Raw genomic sequence first — 17,507 nt, 5'->3', positions numbered from 1 at the left:
GCCCCACAGGATGGAAAAAAAAATTTCCGCATGTCGATGGAATTGCATAACCAGGCCTGGTGTGCGGCCTTATCTGGGCGGCCTGAACCGACAACACACTCACTCACCAGAACAGGATTTGGCCACCCTGATGTAGTACTTGGCCATAACCATCCATGAACAAACCAATTAACTCTCGGCCCTCAGTCCCCAGCGGCTGCGGAGCAACTGACCACGGCGACAGTCAGACCTCTGTGACGCAGCGGCGGGTGCTAAGAATTAATGGCTCCGGACAGGGCACCATTGGAATCTGAAGCTGGTAATGTTTAACGTTAGAACTTTGTCAAGTGAGGCTAGCCGAGCAGTGCTGTTCGAGGAACTAGAGGGAATTAAATGCGATGTCATAGGGCTTAGTGAATTTAGGAGGACAGGTGAGGCGTATAGAGTACTAAAGGACGGAGACATACTGTGCTATCGCGGATTAGCGGATAGGCGAGAATTAGGTGTGGTATTCCTTGTTAATCATGATATAGCTGGCAACGTAGAAGATCTCTATAGTAATAACGAATGGGTGGCAGCTATCGCAATTAGGCTAACAAGAGGTACAAACTGAAGGTTGTGCAGGCCTATGCGCCTACATCCAGCCATGATGACCAGACCGTTGAAAGTTTCTACGAAGACGTGGAATCGGCAATTATTATAGCAAAATCAAGCTACACTGTACTGATGGGCGACTTCAATGCGAAGGTGGGCAAGAAGCAGGCTTTCGACCATGCGGTAGGCGGCTATGGAATGGGAGGCGACTATGGAATTTCTCGAACCCATAGGAGAGGTTCGAGAAATAGCAGGGGAGAGTTATAAGTAGAATTCGAAGATAGAATTAATTTACAGATCATGAATGCCTTCTTCCGCAAACGAGAGAACAGGAAGTGGACATGGAATAGCCCCAATGGTGAGACTAAAAATGAAATTGACTTCATACTATGAACCCGACCGCGGCGGCTGCGTTTTTATGGAGGAAAAACGCTAAGGCGCCCGTGTGCTGTGCGATGTCAGTGCACGTTAAAGATCCCCAGGTGGTCGAAATTACTCCGGAGCCCTCTACTACGGCTCCTCCTTCTTCCTTTCTTCTTTCACTCCCTCCCTTTTCTCTTCCCTAACGGCGGGGTTCAGGTGTCCAACGATATATGAGACAGATACTGCGCCATTTCCTTTCCCCAAAAAAACCAATTATTATTATTATTCATACTATGTGCTCGCCCTGGTATCGTGCAGAATGTGGAGGTCTTCGGAAAGGTGCGTTGTAGCGACCAGAGAATGGTAAGATCTCAAATAAGCTTACTCATGTAGAGAAAACGGAAGAAGCTAGCGAAGAGGAAGTTCATTAATGATTTAGCAGTGAGAGGGAAAGTACAGGAATTCAGGATATCGCTGCTAAACGGATATTCAGCCTTACGCCTGCTCTCATTGAGCTTTGGGAGTGACGCAGCATAGTGCGAGCGTAGTGAATTGTTAGACTAAAATTTTCGCGAGTTATATCCAAACGAAACATGGGCTATGAGGTGTGTCGTAGTAAACGACTGCGAACGAACTTGAACAAACGGTGGTTCTTTAAGTAGTGACATCGCACAGTACAAGGGCACCTCCGTGGTGATTATTGTTTATCTACAACTGTTTTCTCGGATTGTGTTCGATGTTTTTTTTTGAAGTGCGTGTTTTTTTTATTTAAGGTAAGAGTCCGACACTGAAGGAGCCTGCCGGGCGAAATTAAGTTGGCACACTATATTGGCGTCCCGCTTCGTGGTGGCGATGAGAGGCAGGGTTTTTCGCACAAAGCATAAGAGCCTGGCAGACGACGTTTGCCCCTACAGCAGTGGAATGGGCGAATGCCAAAACCCTTTCCCTCTGTTGCGCTTTTTTCGTTCCAACGCTGCTGCGCCGGATGGTCGACGATCCCCGAATATTGTTAAACCACTGAAGGTCCGTACATAAAAAAGAATAAAGAGCCAGTGGGGAATTGCGCAATGCTCACAGCTTGGGCACTTATATTCACGCCAGAAACAAACTATGCGGCCGGTACACAAGTGCAACTTTTCTGACACACGCATGGCACTGAAAGCCTAAATAAACTTTATTCTTGTCGCTCCCAAGAATCAAATTCACAGTTAAGCACTACCGTGCAATGTAGTCGAGCATTCGAGAGAACACCGTCGCGTCATTTTGAAACATTTGGGGAAATATGCAATATAGCGATCGCTAAACAATATCATGCTTAGAGGCTGTACGTACCCGATATCACCTGTGCACTCAATGAAGAAAATCTGATGAATCTGATGAAAATATGATAGATCTTTGTTGTTGGTGCGTGTGCCTGATAGCTTGCAGTGAGCATATAACGCTACGTTGATTTTATACGTATACCATTTGTTTGCTGCCTGAGATTCTGTAGAAGACTGTGAATATATCGATTTACCACAATCGGTGGTTTTCCTTTTAATTCGAAAGTATTATATGGCTCATCAGAAACGAAACACCGGCGTTGACAGCAGACGTCGCGGAGAATCGATATGATGTCACCAAGGTCACAGAGACCGCAAGCGACGTCAGTCAAACCGGAAGTGACGTCATGACAACGCACGTCACGCTAGCTAAACCAGAAGTGAAAGCCGGAAGTGAAGAGGCGCCTTGGTTAAAGCGAGGCTTTATAATTACGCGCACGTAGTGTGTGTGGCCTTTCCTAAAGGTCTTCAAAAGGTTTTGGAAATAGAGTTCCTTGCCCCCAGTCTTTTGAGACATCAGTGTTTTTTACTAAATAGTAAACAAACATAGTTAACAAGTTAACAGCAAATAAGTGGTCTTAAGTGCGCTTCCAAATTTTTGCGCTCTGATTTGCAACCTAATTAACCCCTAACCTTGGCTGGCGTTTTTGTGGAAGTTCCCACAGATACCGGTAAGGAAGTGTTGTCAGTGTCCTGCTTGGCGAACACGTTCGGTCTGTGGATAAAAGCTTTGCCCACCTCATGCTCACGAGTTTTTCCAGCGCTGCATTTAGTCAATTCTCCACTATTCCTGGCTTGATTAGGTTGGAATGTGCACTAGTTAAAGAAGATATTACGTTCGGCAATCTTGGGTTTCAAAGCGAGCAAAAATGTCCGTCCTGTTTAGAAAAAAAAAACTCTGAGATCAAGCAACTGAACACTGTTACTGTGCGGCCCTTCTTGAGGGAAACGACGCCCATTAGATGTACTCGCGAACATGGAAACGGTAGCATGAAAAACGGTGCAGGGTTTTCAGCCGAAGTGACTAGTGATTGCAATTAAATTGCAGTCGTACCCATACCTAAATACCGTAACAACACTACAAGTTAAGAGAAGCCGGTCATTAATGGAGTTTTTAACGCGGAACAAAAAGATGTCACTGATTATTGGAGAAATAAGCGCAACGTGCACATGCCATGCCGCTAAAGAAAAAAATAATGCTATTATAAATGGCAGCCGATGAAAGGTAAAATTACAGAAGTGCTCATAAATCTTCACAGCTAATATTTCTTACCTCCTGAAGTACCAATTGCCCTTTTAATGTGATATTCTCTCCAAAGGCAACAAGCATTTCATCATTCTGGATGGAATACATCAAGACAGAGACATCAAAGGAAAAGCAGACTGGGCTTTAGAACGCTCATTTCTAAGCTCTTGAACCACCTCGGATAAGTTTCGGATAAGAAAAGGGACACGTTGCCGAATAAGACGGCCGACTCTAAGCTGCCAGAGACCTTTCTCTGAAACATGGGTGATCTGGGAGAATTGAGGCTTAGGAGACCTTCTGCTGAATAAAACATCCGAAAAGTCTCGCTTAGCATCTTTGGCAAGCTTCTTGAATGGTTCTAAATACGCCATTCAGCAACTTGACCGTGATCTTGGTCACCTTTGCGGAGTCTAAATTCACAGCGACGAAGTGACCCGTCAAGGATTCGGCCGTTTTTCCTGGACATGCTTCTAGAAACGAACAACAAAGCCACCTTTCTTGTCGCGTTGAATTATCTCAAGGTTGTTTTCTTCACGTATACCTTCAGCTTCTTAAACAAGAACAACGAAGGCGACTGCGGCTTAAGCAGTGTTTTATATATAGCGCCAGTGCATATTTTTGCCAATATGTCTCGATACAACAAATAATCCTAAGCAAGTCTTCCAGGCCCAGATGTCACACAAGTTCGACGTCAAGTTAGGCAACATTCGCACTTGGTTGTTACGTCATTGTGAGAATTCTCCACGAAAGAATTATATCTTATGAATTATAATGAACAGATGGTGGCTCTCGAGGAAGTAAAAACGTACTGACTGCTGCAGGTAACATGACAGTTTTCTAAGTCTAGCCTCCGTTATTTCCCGCTCAAGCAGAAGATTTGTTTGTCGTAATTTTGTGCGGCCGCTGATCTTTCCGGTTCTATCATTTTTTTTCCCTGGTGCAACTTGAGCACTTTACCAAACCATGGACAGCTAAGTCAAGAAACAACACAGTAACAAACGCACAATAACTCTTCTTTGAGTACACAGGGTGATTTTTTGAAATGTTTACAGATTTTAATTTTAAGAGCTAGGAGAGATACGTCGATGTAGTCTGTGCGGTGGATTGTACAGAAATTTGTGCATAATGTACTTGATAGTGTTCATCATTTATACAAATAATTCAATAAAATTTGCTAATGAACATTTTATTTTTGATATTAAAGAGGACGATAATCTAACCGAATTGAAGGCTGTAAACTTTGAAAGTGGGCCTAGTATATAACTTTTTTCTAATTGTCACTGCCGTTCAAGATATCGAATTTTAAAACTACGGATTCGAAGCTTGCTGAGGCGATTTCTCGCGTTGCACATTTATAAATTATCGTCATGGCACGTAGTACAGTCTCAGAGATGACGTTCACTGGTCTATGTCGTAAGCGCAATAACGGCGTCTGTATTTGCTGCATTAAAAAGGAGAGCGACGGCATTTTATAAATGTGCAATCCGGCAAAGCCAACTCAAAGAACTTTCGAATGCGTATTTTTGACATTCGATATTTTGAACCTCATCGCCGTTGAAAAAATATTATAAACTATATTATTCCTCGTCAATAACGGTCTTCCATTTCGCAATATAACCGTCCCCCCTAAAATAAAAAGGTATTTAGTTTTCTTCAGTTAATCATGTTGTTGTTTAGCCTTATCACGCGCTTAATGTCTGCACTGCTGTACGATTCTCCTTAGCAAACATTACTGAGATATGTGTAAATTTAAAAATAATCACCCTGTGCACCATGAGAGGGAAGCTCCATAACGTAATAAGTGAAATGGCAGGAAGTTGTGAAACACTCCTCACATTTCAGTGGATGAGACTCCCATTGGGTTCCATCGTTATAGTGAGTCCGTTGCCTAGGTCGCCTGTTTAAACAATGAAGAATAAGAAAACAATAACTTAAAATACTTCGAAATAGATAAGGCACTTGCGGTGTTATACACATGAAGACGGCGCTAGATCAAATTTCTTATCGTTCGATGAGGAGGTTCTTTAACGCAAGTGTTTGCAACCTTTGTTAAAAGATTGAAGCACACCAAGTGCGCGATCGCAGAGCTCTAGCTCACAGGCAGTGTGTATTGAAGAAGGCTGGGCCCACTCGGTGTGGAAGTCCATGAAGAACAGGGCGAAGGAGGGTTTCTGGACGAAGTTTTCGACCTTTTTTAGCTGCATTTCATGAAACAATGAAACAGTAGCAATCTCTACATGTGTATTGCCAGAGATTATAACACGTGCTAACGTTGAAGGACTGAGCTTAGGAAAGAAATGGCTAAATTTTACGAAAAGTTACCAATTATTCTGCGCTTTCTATTTCATGCATGGATTAATATTATTCATTTCTAGCTGCAAAGTAACAAGCTGTACACTATACTGTTTTGTATTACTGAACCTCTGAAGTACGCTCAATTTGTTACCCGCCCTAAAAGCATTCTGGTTTGGCTCAAGTGTAAGTCGATGTCTAGGCTGTTTTAATAAAAGTCCATAAAGACATGAAACTATTCTCATGGGACTGGTTGTACCAGCACTGGCTGAGTAAATTCTAAAGCGATTACGAGGGTATTACAACTAAAGCATACCACTCAATAACGTCTTCAGACTTCTCAAGCGAAACGGAAAGAAAATGAGAGTAAATTAAAAACCACACCCAGACATTGTGAAGGTATTGTCACGTAGGGGTGAAGGCAGACTTGCGCCCACAAAATAAAGTTAATGACTCGGCGCTGGCATAGCACCAAGCCTGCTCGAAAGCCTCGACCCAGAAAAGCTTCGCTCTTGAAATAAATTCACGTGCGGGCGTCCCTGAGCATCAACGAAAAAACAGAAGAAAGCTTCCCGCAATACTCCCCTCGAAAAGAAGCATTGACCCTATCCTTTAAAACCAGTACTGTTATCAGAAAAAATAAAACTGACTTTATAAAATAAACGTTGAGAGTGGAAACAGGGTCCTTCGGCGCGCATCATACGGCTTTAGACGGACGACATGAATAGCCTCTGGTTGCACGGGGCGTCACTGGGATGCTGTCATCCCTTCAAGAACGACATCATAGTACAGATCGCCTGGTCGACGAAGAACCACGTACTGGCCGAAATGGCGGTTTAAAAATTTTAACAGCGAAGCAGTTCTTGATAGACACTTTAATGAGACAAGGCGTGGTTACGCGGGCGCAGAGATGTGGAGAGGCCACAGCCAACAAAGTGCAAGAGCAAGCGCCAACCTACGTCTTTTTATGAAAGTTCGAAAAATTGGTAAAGTCGCGCTCTCCGGATGATGAGGCCGCCCTTCGAGAGCGCCACTTCGAGTTGGCATGCGAACGGGCAAGGCGTCGCCGAGCAAATTCAGAAGCCTACGCAGAAGAAGCGCAGGGCGGAAGATCCCGAGCTTCGAGCGAGAGCAGCCAAACGCCTAAGAGCTACGCTGTTACCATCAGCGTACGCTACGTTAATCAGTGAAGCTGGGATAATTTTTCACGCAACCAGCGGCGGGAAACAGGCGCCCAAACGAGGGATTGGTCTCCGGGCTTGTATTCCACGCTGCATCTTCGTAGCATGTAGCGTCTGGATTTAGTCCACTGGTGGTCACTGATTCGTAATCAGGCAAGTCTTCGGGCTTCTTCTGCGTGCTGAAGGAAAGCTGAGACGTCGATGTTGTCTTCCTAGGACACGTTTGGGAGCATGGAGTAGAGCGTGACGATTGCCTCTCTGCAGTGAAGGAACTCGAAAGGTGTCATCTGTGTGCTCTTCTACAAGCAGTTTTGTACGCAAAGACAACGTAACGGAGGATGGTATCCCCGGCCTTGTGTTCGCCGTCCACATACATGGCGATCATGTCAGCGATGGTTTTGTTAAGGCGCTCCGTTAGACCGTTGGTGTGCGCATGGTATGGAGTTCGCCGCTGCTTGTGTAAGTGCAGCAGTAATGGGTTGGGTAAGCTCGGGCGGAGATGATGTTCCTCTCTACGCGATAAGAACCTCTAGGGTAGAGTGGCGCAAAGGAGTCTGCTCGACGAAAAATTATGCGGCTTCTGCAACATACTCAGTCGACAGGGCATTTGCTTCAGCGTAGTGCGCCATCTAGTCGGTCGCCACGATAATCCACTTGTTGCACGATCTTGACGCTGGAAAGGGTTCGGCAGATTCATTGCAATCTGTTGAAAAGGCTTGCTTAGTGGTGTTATGGGCTTCAATTATGTAACTGGCCTGACCGATGGTGTCTTTCATCGTTGACGCTCATGCATGTTTTCACGTACCGTGAGACATCACTAGACTGTCGCGGCTGGTAGTATTTGTCTCAAATGCGATGTAGTGTGCCGGTAAAACCAAGGTGCCCAGCTGTTGACTCATCGTGTGATGCTAGCCAAATTTCTTGTAAACTTGTCAAAACGACGAGGAGGTACGCGGTCTTGTTGGGAGTGAAGCTCTTCTCGACGATGCAGTTTTGCAGACAGGAACAGGACAAACCATCTTTAACGCTGCTGGGAGTGAAGAAACCTTGCCTTCCAGATATTGTACGCGGTGCTGTGGGTCCGGGTCCAAGCACTGAGGCTGCTAGAAGTCGCTGGTGCTTCTGGGTTCCATAAAGATTTCCTCATCGTCCTCTTCCCGCGGGTAGTCGAGAGATGCCCAAGATAGGCAGTCCGCATCGTTGCGCTTGCGTCCACATTTGTAGGCGACGGTGATTTCGAACACCTGGTGGTGCAGGCTCTGTTGAGCGAGGCGGCCGAAGGAGTCCTTCAAATTGGCAAGTCAACAAAGTGCGCGCTATTCGCGGAGAACAGTGAAATGTCGTCAGTATAGGTGGAAGCGGAATTTCAGCGTTAGCCCAGATGATGGCGAGGCGCTCCTTCTCAGTCTTCGAATAGTGAGGCTCGGCTTTGAACAGGGGAGCGTTAGCGTACGCGACTACTTTCCCAAGGCCGTCGTCTTTCAGAACGAGGATGATGAATTGGCCTACGCTACTTGCGTCGTTGTGAACTTGTTTCGGCGTTTTCATGAAATTGTCAGAGTACAGGAGGGGGAGTCTAAACGACGCTGAGGTTCCTTGAATTCCTGTGCTAACGGCGCTTCCTAATTAAATAGCACGTCTATGGTCGCCAGTTGGATCGGAGGTTTCGCGATGCGCGAAAAAGTCGTGACAAATTGTCGGTAATATCCGCATCCGAGAAACCTGCGCACAGCAATCTTTTCGGCCGGCAGTGGAAACTGAAATAGCAGCGGTTTTTTGCACGTCTGGGCAACTCAATCCTTGGTTGCCATGTGACCTAGAAAAAGTAGCTTTTTATGGGCAAAGTCGCACTCCTCTGCTTTCTAGTTTAGCCCGAATGACTTCGTTTCTTAGAGCACAGTTTCAAGCATTTGTAGGTGGTCAACAAGGTCCGAGGCGGAGACGACGACATCACCTAAGAATACTAGATATATCTGCCACTTCAGACATGCCAATACGGTATCAATTACCCTTTTGAACGTTATTCGCACTGAAAAGAGTCGAAGTGGGATCACCTTGAACATGAAGAGGCCATCTGTTAAGAGAAATGCAGCTTTTCTCGCTATCTTTCATCGATTAAAAGGAAACAGCGAAACACAGGACGAGGAGAGTAACGTACAACAGATGCGCTGCTGTAGATCCTACACACTTGTAGGCGGTGTCCTTGGGAGGGTGATAATGGTCCCAAAACTATGTCTATGGCTGGTGGCAGGCCGCTGGTGACAGGCCAGCAGCTGCTCTTGATGTCCATCGAAGAGAATTACTTGGCCTGGTCGAGCGGGCCCAGTGTGTCGTTGATTCGGCAAGGGAGCAGACACCCCTCTTCGTTATGTTGTTCAAGCGGCGGTAATCGCCACAGAACCGAAGTGTGCAATCGTTCTTTCTCACTGAAAATACCGGTGTCGCCCAGGGGCTCTTCGGTTTCCCGATGGCGTCGTCGTTAACTATTTCTTCCCCTTGGTCCGGGAGATCTTGGCGTTCTTTAGGAGACATACGGTAGGGGTTTTTGCGGAGAGGTCCCACGTGTTCATGAATTACAATGTGAAGTTTTGGAATTTGTGTTTTCCGGACCATATACGACAACGAGAAGCACTCGATGTAGCTTCGAAGCAGAGTGCAGATCTGGCCTTTTGTTTCCAAGAGAGGGCTGCGTTTATGTCGAAATCAGGCGTATCATATGTCATGGGTGAAAATTCTGGGACTCGATCGGACAGAGCGTAGGCGTCGGGAGCGTCGAATAATTCAAGAAAGCAATCGTCGTCCCGTTGTGACGTACCAATATTATTCGCTCGAGTTCGCCAGTACCATTTCAGCTTGGCCAGTTCGGTAATGGGCGATGCATATTTCGATGCCAATTCCTCGGTCAAGAAGCAACTTCGTGTTCCTCTCGATGAGGGCTCCGTTGTTCTTAGCTTCCCTGACAGCTACGGTGACCTTCACGCGTGAGAAGGGCTTTAGCCACGGTCTGTCTTCGCTGGATTGCGAATAAGACCAGCAAAATGTGCCTATTTCGCCCCATGCATCAAAAGCTCTACCTTCTCTTCCGTCATGTCAGGATACGGTCGTGTAAAACGGCGTTTCATATATTCTACATACGCGATCATTGTATTCCGGTGTTGGATGCATAACTGCAGAGGCAGCTGCGCTCTTTTCTGATAATTCTTGTGAATGCCTTAAGGACTTTCACCTGAAAGCTTGCCATGTCGCCGGAGAAGCTTCGTTGTTTTCAAAACAAGTTCTGGCTGGGCCTTCCAGGGCGAAGTAAGCGTCCCTCAAATTTGCCTTTTCATTACATTTTTCGAACGCCGCCACACGTTCCAATTACTCTAACCGTTCTTCGGAATTTTAGCCTGTGGAGCCGTTGAACGTGGGCGGCAGTCGGGGATGGTGGGGAAAAATGGACGCTGGTGTTGTAGCGATGGCTGGCGCACTGGCGTGCGGCTCGGTAGTAGTCCGTGTTCGGATGGCAGACTTTAGAGACGTCGGATGCTTCGCAGTTCCTCTTCGGTTGCGACGGCTTCGCTGGCTTTACCAGTGTCTGCACCGGGGCGCTCGGGCTGCTACCGTGGCTGCTAGGGGATGAGGTCGACAATGACGTCCTCACCCAGCAACCCCACCAGATGTGGAGTAGTAGTGACGGCAGGCGCATAAAGAGAGAAATCGGCTTCTAAAAGAAAGTGTTTATTGAATACACTCATGCCCACAACGAAATTAATGACTCGGCGGCGGCGTAGAAACAAGGGTGAGCGCGGGCCGTCAAACACAATGCCTGTATTTCTTAGCCGCGCTCAAATAACAGCTGGAAAGGAACGAAAAGCAACCAGAACAATCTCGAAATATGGAGAAGGAGCTACGCGTGCCCTTAAGAAAATCGCGATAAGCCTGTTCGCATCTCGTGTCACAAATATATAGCCGCGTGCCGGCGTCTTTGAGCGTGAGCGAACAAACAGGACAAAAATTCGCGGCAATTTGACTAGCAATTATAATCTCCTAATTTTGGGAGCGACGGATCATACATAAGAAACATGCATGCTCTCTGAAGAGTTCTGCACAGAGCATTTGATTTCAAAGCCTAACATTCAGAGAGAAGCAATGAATACAGGTTGTGTGTCCTGGCTTCGTAGTCTGATTTTGCACCAAAAAGACAGCATCGTCCAGTTAAGTCATTTCTATGACAAATAACGGGCACCTGCATCTAACGTATGCGGAGATTACTGGCTAAACTATCACTGCTCGTAACTATTCAGTATAATTTTACCGGTACATGCAGAATACCTTCAAGGAGCACAATAATCAGCGTATTATTTAAAAAGACTGTACATTCACCAGCACTACAAAATTTTCGCACGCGACTAGTATCTTGAACCTGACACTATCATGAGTTCGAATATGTGTTGCAAGTACATTCGCTGCACAAATGTAAGGAAAATACTGACTATGTGTAACACACCAATATCAGAACTGGAAGAAACCTTCTCATGCTAACGAAAACATAGCTCATCACTTGGAGTTCAGTATCTTCTTTATTTTTATATCTTCCGGCATGGTCGCGAGCGTAGGTGGGGCGCTGGTCTACTGACCCTGCTGGTCACATGACCTTCTAGATTATCACCGATACCATATTTTCTCTGCCCAACTATTTATCACCACTTGACCACTCCTGATTTTATCAGAGCTTGCTATCATGCCTTTGAGAGACAGGTTTCTGCTGCCACTCTATTTTGCGATATACTTTGTTAGCTTCTCCACACCGTTAGGCGTCCATACCGCCTATTCGATCACTTTCCTTTCAATAGATATGCTAACTTAACAACAAAAGCAAATATTAGTAGTGAAAGTAAAATGCTGAACTTTTGTCTAACCTTTAGTTTAACGAAATTCGTTTTCTGCAGCCACAGCACAAGACACCCGTTTTCCAAGGTTAATCATGTACCCACATAGTACTTGCGGGTCGGTGTAGTTACTTTGCATAGTCAACCTGGTATTAACCAAGGAAAAGCTTGAGCATGAAATCATCGAAGCTTTCTTTAACAAGAAATCTGGCGACAGTTGGTTTGGTTTATGGGAGTTTAACGTCCCAAAGCGACTCAGGCTATGAGAGACGCCGTAGTGAAGGGCTCCGGAAATTTCGACCACCTGGGGTTCTTTAACGTGCACTGACATCGCACAGTACACGGGCCTCTAGAATTTCGCCTCCATCGAAATTCGACCGCCGCGGCCGGGATCGAACCCGCGTCTTTCGGGCCGGCAGCCGAGCGCCGTAACCACTCAGCCACCGCGGCGGCCTGGCGACAATTGCGCCCACACGTCTTCTCTATCACTGCTCGAAAATAAAATGGTTTTTTGGGGGAATGTGATTAGGTTTTGCGTCACGGGAACTGAACATAATTAAACGTCGAATTTTGCAAATGAAATCAGTTGAAAGTGGAGCAGCGTCCTGTCTTATTTTCTCCTGGTATTTTGAGTGCGTTTTGATTGTCCGGTGAATTTTTTTCTGCACTCTGGTAGTAATGTTCCACTCTTACACTACTCATTTAGGTGCCGTAGTGATTTAAATGTAATACATGGCTTATTGCTATGCCAGTTATTGTAAACCAAAAAGTAAACAGGCATTAATTGTGTCGAAGTGGTGACGCCATATAAGTGAGAGCTTGGCACACTGCGTTATGCGCGTGGTATATCTGCACATCCTAAAATATTCGTGTTAATTAGGTGGTCACTACTCAAAAAACACTTGTGCTTAAACCCATGAGAACTCACATTTCCATAATCAGTGAAACCAAACTATTAATGTCGCCATGGTACTCCTCCAGCCTGGAATAAACAACAGTAAGAGTGAGGAGTGAACTACTAAACGCCTAAACAAGACATGGGTAAAGGAAATTCACCCACAGCCGAAAAAACAACTCAGTCATTCACAGGCGATGCACAAGTATTATGCCTTACGTGCTGCTGACCAACTGGAAGCAACGTTAGAATTCATCAGCACATTCCACTGCAATTGGGAGCCTTTGCTGAGCAGTCACAATAATCTTGTTTTCGATCATGAATGCCCCTCAGTGATTAAAATCCAAGTTTCCATTCCCTTTCCTAGTCAGCGCGGAGGTGACAGACTTATTACCCCCCTTACTGACGATGCTTGCCGTAGTTTTTCAATGCATACCCGCCACCGTGGCTGCTGACCATCGCTTCCATTTGCTTAAACCAAGGCTCTGGTATCTCTTTCTGGCGCAGGAGCCGCAATATGATGAAGGCAAAACTCAAAGGCGCTTGTTTTTTGTTGAATTTAAGCGCGCTTTGATAAACCCCAGTCGGTGTAAATGAATCCGGGGCCCCTCAATCGTGGTCAGTTTCGGGGCATAAGACGTAACCTAAGCAATACCACAGTGGTTTATTTATTTCATTTATACCTACTGTAATCCTGTGGAGGAATTTTAGCAGGCTGAGAAAAGATAAAAAATAAATAGATTTCAAGGCAGGGAAATAAAGGGAAACAACGGCATGTTTCAACAGTGCAATATTTAAAAAAGAGCACCATTAAACATGTCATGACCAAAACTTATTGTAATCTTCCGATGACATTCAAACAATTCCAAGGGTGGCTGAAGAACTTCATTGTCGGCAAGTAAAATCCAGTTGGGGGCAGTTCTTGGGAAAAATGTGTATTTAATCTTGTTATTATTTGTGCGAAAAGGTGTTATTGTCCGATTATGATGCCGCCATGTGGAATACGCAGACGAAAATGAAAAAGAAATATTTGCGTAATACGCCTTCTAACGTCGGTTAATTAAAAGAAACAAAAATGGAAAACATGACACACGATTTGTGTTAAATAACGAAACGAAACCTACTATTGTTAGTGATGCGCTTGCAGATGCTTTCCGGGGGGTGTATATAAAGCGAATTACTTTTGTTTGCACACTTTCAGTTTTACTCATATTGGTTTGTGTGTATGAGTCCCAATTGGTGGCAGCAAAATCTAGTATTGGAAGTACGATATACGTGTATGCTATCATACAAACGGTAGGAGTGAAAAGTTTAAGGGTCGTTCAAAGAAAAAACAATTTCGTATTAGCATTAGCTACTACATAATCTACATGTTTGTCCAGTTAAGATTATTCGTAATCCAAAGCCCTAAATACATGTAATGGGACACCTCCTTTATTATGTTTTGGATGCAGGAGTACTCGAATACCAATGGTATGTTTTCAGAGTTAGTTTCATATACACAGCTTTTTGAAAAGTTATAGGCATTTTCCATTTTTCAAGAGATAGCTTTAACGAATGCATTAATTAAAACAATTTGTTCAGTAGCACTTTTAACTTCGGAATAACGAACACAGTCATCAGCACACAATTCCATTTTAACAGGAATGCCTTCAGCGATATCGGTAGTAAATAAAAATTTAAAGCGGACCAAGCACCGCACGCTAGGGAACGCCTGAGTTAAACGCAAGCGGATTAGAGTGTTCGTGATTGAATACAACGAATTCGTAGTGATCGTGAATGTGGGAAGATATCCATTATATGAGCTGAAAACTTCTGAGCAATTTATCGAATTTGAACAACAGTTTTTTCTAAGAAACCTTGTCGAATGCTTTGCATAAATCTATGAAAAAAGAGTTTGTTTAGTTAACGTTATTTATTGATGTAGGAAAATCTTTCACTCTTTCCAGAAACTCTGTGGGTGTTGAATAGCCTCTTCTAAACCCGTCAACTCCTATGCTTATCTAAGTGATCGGAAATCTGTTTCTGCATAATGTGCTCGAGCATTTTGCAAACTCTAGAAGTTAGTGAAATCGGACGGTAACTAACAATGAGGTAGTTTTGTCGTCATTTCTTCTTTCATCAAAGGTTTTTCTTTCAGCTCATTTCTTTCCTTATTTTTTCTCATTGCTTCCCTCATCAAAAGTTTTTCTTTTCTCAACAATTAATTTAAAATTCCTTATTTTCACTCAGCTTTGGTGACATCAGTTCCCAACGGTTGAAAACACAAAACCGCGCTTCAAGATATTTTTGCTATACATTTCAGCCGCCGTTGTCATTTGGAATAGTACCGCAGGTTTGAAAGTTGCATAAGGTAATTTCAATAGAATTCGTTTGTGAGCTCCTTTTTTTATGCCGTTCTCACCATGGTTTGTCATACGTCAGCAAGCATTGCAATATACGCTATTAATACCGGTCTACGCGTGCAGGCTGTTCCATCGATAAACAACCTAGGTTTTAAAAATAACGTGCGTCTTACGTGACTGGAAACCAAACGCTGAGGGACCATTCAAAACAAGCGCGTGTAATAAGGTACGATGGCGCAGAAAGCGTGAGTGACTACGGTACGCGCTTTCAAGGCCCATTTCATTCCCACTGCGATGCGATCCGCTTGTAAAACAAACGCAGGGCAGAGGACTACTAAAACAACAAATGTTGGACGAGAAAAGCGTCATATACGTAGACAGAGGCTGCCATGAGCTTTGCTTTACTTTCGTTCACGTACTTATGGCGGTTATTCTTGTAACACCCTTAAAAGGGCTGGCAGCATTCGCCCCTTCCTAGCAGCAGTGTGCTAGGCCTAAAAGTCACAGCTGTGACCCCAGGCCCGCGGAGCTACAAGTCGCCATCACGTTGAGTTTGGGTCATAGGCGACAAACGCGAGTTGTGTATATGGAATAGCGTTTATTGGCCTGGAGTAATACCAACAGCAAAAAAGAAGCAACCGCTGCAGGGAGGCAGCTTTCCGCGTGCGCGCAGGGAAAAAGGCACCAAAGATGGAAGCACACGCTTCAAAGAGGAAGAGGAGTGTTCAGCTCACCTAACGTGGCTTCGTGCTCGCGGCCAGTGGCGGGTAAGTAGCGCGCGATAGCCGAGCGATTTAATGATGGCAGTGTTATCTTTTGCAGATGTGTAATCTGTGCGCGAGCAGGGCTCCCGCCAAGGGCGCCCGCTGGATAGATGGAAGATAGGAGCATCCCATTTTAAACGGGGTGGTGGCATGCTCGGCTCTTAAAACTTCTTGAACGGCATTAAAAATCAGGTCCGCATTTCGTCTAATCACATTTTTACTCTCATTTGTAAACTTATGTTATCGGTCTGCTTTTGAGCCACCAATCTCCAAATCGCCTTTTGCTAACTTCCACCGCAGATTGATTTGCATAACCATTACTGCCTTTAAACCCTAAACTCTCGGGGAGAGTGATTGTGCCTGCATCGACATCCGGACGGATAGCGTCATACTCGAGTTCAATTGTTTGTACTGATTTCCCTCACAGTGCCCATGTGTAATCTTGGTTAAATTTTCTCTCCCCCCCCCCCCCCCCCCTGTTTCTCCTCCGTGTTTGAGAAACGCGGCTCCTCTCAGGCTGTGGAGAGGAGTATTCTGTGTTTTAAAGGGGAAAGAGGGAAGGCTACGCGATGGCGCCGCCACCGGGCGCAGAAGGAAGGGGGACGGGGGGGACGCCTTGGTGAACTCCCTCGAAAGCTTCCCCAACGCCGCACACATAAAATAGCGTAATACTCTGGTGCAGCAGCTACTTCAGAACAGGGGATTCATGTGTTTCCACCCCCCCACTTTTTAAAACCGCCCCACGGCCAAGAAGTCGCGCTCAACGAGGAGTGTGCTGAGTGGGGCCGGGTAAACGCGGTTCAAATTTAAAATCAATACAGAAAATTTCCAGCTCAGAGTAACCGCTGCCGTTGTAGAAGGAAAGAAACCAGGACCGGAAAGCCGGGCAGGCGACCGCTGCGGAGGACCTAAAGCAAAGGGTTGAAGGGGGTCGATGACCACAGATCCCGCTTCAAATGGTCAGTGGATGGATGGGTAGCTTTCCGGGGACGCCCGGGTGGCAGGCAGGCTCGGGGAAATTAGGCACTGTGTTCTCTTGTTGCATAGTGTGCAGCTTGCCTACCCTCAGCTCTTCGAGCACCCCGCTCTTTTTTTGCCTCTGGTCCCCCTCTTTGGCCGTTTTTTGGTGCAGAGGAAGAAAACATGTCGACCCGTTTTCCTATGTCTTCGAGGGCCTGCGGGGTCGTGCGCAGTCGGGCGCTGAGCAGCTCTCGTTGGTAACGTGACAGCAGCGGGGTCCAGGGACCTCAAGGCGGCTTCTTTGCTGTAGTTTTTTTTGCGGCAGCGTCGGGCGCCAGCTTCCCCTAATTGTCGGTCGCTAGTCCCGTGGCGGATCGCAAACTGTTTTTTCTACTTGGTTGCTTAACAGGGACACATGTAAGAATGGGCAAGGAAAAGAATGAAGAATAAAAGAGCCCAGCCAGCACCGCCGGTTGGCACAACGGGTTTAATTCAATATTAGGACAAAACATTAAGCGCAAGTGGCAAAGAGGAGTTTGCATAGCAAAGAAAGCAATAGGGTAGGGTGGGGTAAAACTCAATACTGTTTTTACCCTTTTATTTCAAAACCCGAAAACGTAGTACAGGAGCCTTCCTTGGCATCTTAGTTAAGTAGTCAGGAAAACTAAGAAAGCTTGCAACATCACAACTATGAC

General features: G+C 45.5%; 1 pseudogene across 1 annotated transcript in view; it reads right to left on the bottom strand.

The window, feature by feature from the left end:
* LOC144107635 (uncharacterized) overlaps positions 1-17,507 on the bottom strand; it is a 79,850-nt pseudogene that overhangs the window by 31,663 nt on the left and 30,680 nt on the right. Inside the window, exons 2-3 of the transcript XR_013309335.1 lie at positions 12,777-12,830; positions 5,340-5,401 (exon numbers count right to left, since the gene is read on the bottom strand). The product of XR_013309335.1 is annotated as an uncharacterized LOC144107635 (transcript). The remainder of the gene's footprint in view (positions 1-5,339; positions 5,402-12,776; positions 12,831-17,507) is intronic.

This window comes from Amblyomma americanum, chromosome 1 (genome assembly GCF_052857255.1).
Source record: "Amblyomma americanum isolate KBUSLIRL-KWMA chromosome 1, ASM5285725v1, whole genome shotgun sequence".
NCBI classification, from domain to species: Eukaryota; Metazoa; Arthropoda; class Arachnida; order Ixodida; family Ixodidae; genus Amblyomma; species Amblyomma americanum.
Note: the sequence above shows the minus strand (reverse complement) of the source record. Positions and strands in the feature narration are given on the sequence as shown.